Genomic DNA, 4,216 nt, shown 5'->3' on the forward strand with positions numbered 1-4,216 from the left:
GTCTTCTCTTTGTTTGAGCTGAAAGCTTAGAGGGAGGGTCTTTATAGATGTGCAGTGCTCTGATGCTCCTTCCATTTCAATATTATTGCCTGCACAGTACTCCTTGGGATGTTTAAAGCTTGGGAAATCTTTTTGTATTCAAATCCGGCTTTTAACTTCTCTAAAACAAAATCTCTGACCTGCCTCTTGTGTTGCTCGTCCTTTATGATGCTCTCTGTGCTTTAAACAGACCTCTGAGACTATCACTTAGCAGGTGCATTTATACGGATACTTGATTACACACAGGTGGATTCTATTTATCATCATCAGTCATTTAGTTCAACAGTGGATTATTCAAAGATCATCACTGAACATCTGGAGAGAGTTTGCTGCACTGAAAGTAGGGGAGCCGATTAATTTCTTAATTAAATTTCGCAAGGCACTGTAATTAAAGTTGTATTGCATAGTGTTGTATTGTAGAGAAGACATGCTGAGATTTATTGATATCTTTCTCATAAATCAACCAAACATTTTCTATTGGCCTTAAAGCAATCAAACGCTTCTAAAAACTGCTAAGCTACTTTCCATGCTTCTCCTGGAATCCCAGGTGGGACCTATCTTTGCTAAGGAGGAATCATCAAATGCCCTCTACCTACCCTAGAGGAACTATTCTATACACGGTTTTAAAAAAAAGCCAGAAACTATCAAAGACCCACCTCATCTTATCCCAGAAGCTCCCTTATTTAACTTCTACCATGAGGTAGATCCTGTTAAGAATCCAGTTTGTGTGGGTTGTTTTGTGTTTGTCTCTCCCTCCACCACCAGGTGGCGCCCCGTCCTTGTTGGTCCTCCTGCACACCTGCGGCTCATTGGTTCATCACCGGGGAGTATTTGAGCCGTTGACTGCCACTACCTCGATGCCAGAGTGTGTGCCAGTTTTGGGTACTCTAGCCAAGCCGTGATTAGCTGAGTCTGACCTGTGCTTCGTTTCTCTGAGGCTAACTGTGTTTTTGTCTTTGCCTTTTGGCAGGAAGCCTTCCTGCTGACTGGAAGTTTTTGGCCTTCTCCCCCAGGAAGGATATTTTGTGTTCACACTGAGCTGGGGAAAAGTTCCACATGATCCGTTCAAGTACCGTCGGAACTCTAAGTGGCAGTCCGCTCTCATACTCCTCAGGGTCCAACTCCACCAACCTGTCCGCCCTCTAACGAGTTGCTCTCCCTCTGGAAAACTCACACATTCTGGATTCAAGGCTTTGACTGAGATCCCCTCCTACGTGAGTCCTTTTTTCCTCCATGCTCAAGAACTCTATTCGGTTTCCTACGGCCATTAAACTAACCGCTGTGAACTTCCCTTCCACTTCTAGTTCCGTTTCAACAGCTCTCTCTGAGTTCAAGATTCCACCTCCTGTTGTCCTCATCAATAAACCTGTTAAACTTTCCCGTGGTTCTCTGAGGTGTTTTCTGCATGTGGGTCAGATCCCTTAAAAGCATCATGACAGATCCTGCAGGGCACTGAAAACCCATAGAAAGAGACTGTGGAACCGTTCTAATCCCAGACCCATGGCTGCACCTTTCATGGCCATCCTGTTAATTTGGGTCTTTAGAGGTGGATAAAGTGGCCCAAACCTGTACTCAAGTGAACGTAAAATGCTGCTATTCAAGTGATTACTTAATAATTACTTAATACCAGAAATGTATTCAGTAAAAAGGCTACTTAAGTGCTGAGTAGCTAATCACTACAACTGATTTAATATTTATAATAAATTATTTATTCAGACAGAAGAAAATATAAAGTCATGTATAAATTCTGCCATTTTACTGAATAAAATAAACTTCACTAGGTCACTACAAGATAAAAGACACTTTTCTAAATTGATTTTAAACAGAACACAGCCCCTCATGTTCATCGCAGTAAGCTTGAAAAGTGCCAAGGGTTTACATTAACATTCTCTACAGGTTACTGTATGTTTATCTGATCTTCAATAGTTCAATGAGCCTCAAAAGATAAAAAAAAATTAAAAAATAAGTTAAAACAACAAAGCTTCAAGGTGTGTGTCTCTCTGGTGCAACAATCATCCAGCATAATAAGCAAATAATGTAATCAAGTAAGAGTTGTGATACTTCATAAACTAATTAACTCCTAAAAGTAGTTTTTTTGTCCTAAAACTGACTCAGGTAATACAAATTGCACAGACTTTTATACTGTTTATTCATAAATGCTTCTTAAATCTTTCTAGCTACTGTATCCAATTTAATTGTACGGTGAATATAAGACAATCTTAAGCTCCTCTCACAGATTCTCTTTTTCATTATTTCACGTTAAATAACAAATAAGCACACCCAACATATACTTTAGGAAAATACACCTCTGTCAGTTTTAATAAGACCTTCTTTTCAATTTAAGACAAAAAAATAAAATGATGGCAGATGTTTTGGTTTTTCTGGATTTTGTTTTGGACTTTGCTTCCGTTTCCTTTGGGTCAACAATAAATTTCAGCTTCCATTTCTGCATATGGGTCCTTCAAACCACCACTAACAGATACTAAGGGCCCATGATTAAAACCCACAGTCTTGTTCAGAAGCTTAACTAACTGGTGCAAACATTGTGCCTAATTTTGAAAAATGAAAAACAACAAATATCTACAAAGGTGCAAAACTGCGAAATGACCAGAGCTCCTAAAGGACCAAGGGAAATACACAGAGAGCGAAAAGAAGGTGTGCCTGTTTAGTTTTTGTGGTAAAGTAGCCATCACATAATAGCTTTACAGTTAATCATAATCATAGCATTTATTGGCCTTTTTGGTTTCGGTCATAAAAAGCTATAAATAAGGCCAACCACATGTGGCTGTAGTGGTGTAAACCAAAAGACTGAGTGGAAGAAGAATCTAGTTTTGGTGCAGTTTAAAGTGCCTCATCTGGTGGCCTCCGCACCACCACCTCACTTTAAATCCTAAAACGCACTCTGCTGAGGTGGGAAAGCAGAGCCACTGATGATTGGCCCAGGCGTTAGCAGAATTAAACGTCCACTTACTGCCTGGCAGGGTGCTGGGGTGTGTCTACCGCACTGTTTCTGGTGTCATGTTTCACATCTAATGAGGACACACCTCACAGATTCATTCTAGCTGCCTGCAACAAGAAAAAAAAAAACAAAAAGCTGCTAATAGATTTTCTAAGCAGCAGATTAAATGAATAATTCCTGATCTTTCCAGGTACTATGAGCTGCTCTGGGTTGTGGCTCTTTTGCAATGAGGGTCCCTGAAGGGAGCAGTGGGCTGTTTTTACGGCCAACTTGGCTTCATCCTGGCTTCACGCTAAGAAGGTGTTGAATTATAGAAGCTGGTTGAAAATAACGCCTCCACTCTCTGGATGTGTGGGGAAAAATGTGCGTGACTTGGGAAGGAAGCCAAAGGTTTGTGGGAACAAGAAGTGCGTAAGCTGAGCTCAGGGGCATTACTGGTTCTCAGGCTTCCCTTTGCTTTTCTTATTTTCACTGCTTGCAGCGCACCTCCAGACAAAAGCATCATTATTGCTCTTGGATTCCTTTCCGGTGACTTCTCTGGTTTGAACCGGCACAGAGGAAATTAGTGAGTTAATGGGCTGCAGAGGACTAAAACTGAATGGATCTGGGATGAGTTAGGCAACAGCTGATGTTACACTGCAACAATTGGTCTTGTCTCTCTCTCTCTCTCATTAGCGCTGTTGAGTGTTTGTTTTGCCTGGAAGGCCAGAGAGAAATGTCTTTGTTTATGACAGCTATCATCAGTTTATTGTCCCATTTTTCCAATCATCCAGGCAGGTGAAAGGTCAGACTGTAGGTGAATGTTGAACACAGAGGTTTTATGTTTCTCCCCTGACCATGAGCTTGTCTTTTGTGAGTCGATCTAAACTGGGATCCAGAGCTTGGTGATACAGTTCATAAAAATCTGGTCTTCCCACCCTTTCAGTGCCAATTTTCTTCTCAAGACTCAGATATAATGATATGTTTGAGCATTACAAAGATTTCAGCTTCTGACTTTATCGTTCAGATCAAAGCTGCTAAATATTCTCAGTATGAAAAACCCACTCATGGCTGTACAGGATGCTTAAATATGTCTCTTAAACGTCATTAACACTTTGCAAAACTTTAAGTAGGAGCAACATGGAACAATACAGGAATTTCTTGAGTTTCCTTAAGGTTTTACGGGTTTTGGGGTGTTTGTATTTAGTCCCCTGAGTCCTCATAGAACCATCTTTCTTT

The sequence above is a fragment of the Cyprinodon variegatus genome, unplaced genomic scaffold, assembly GCF_000732505.1.
Source record: "Cyprinodon variegatus isolate N-32 unplaced genomic scaffold, C_variegatus-1.0 Scaffold686, whole genome shotgun sequence".
In the NCBI taxonomy this organism is placed as follows: domain Eukaryota; kingdom Metazoa; phylum Chordata; class Actinopteri; order Cyprinodontiformes; family Cyprinodontidae; genus Cyprinodon; species Cyprinodon variegatus.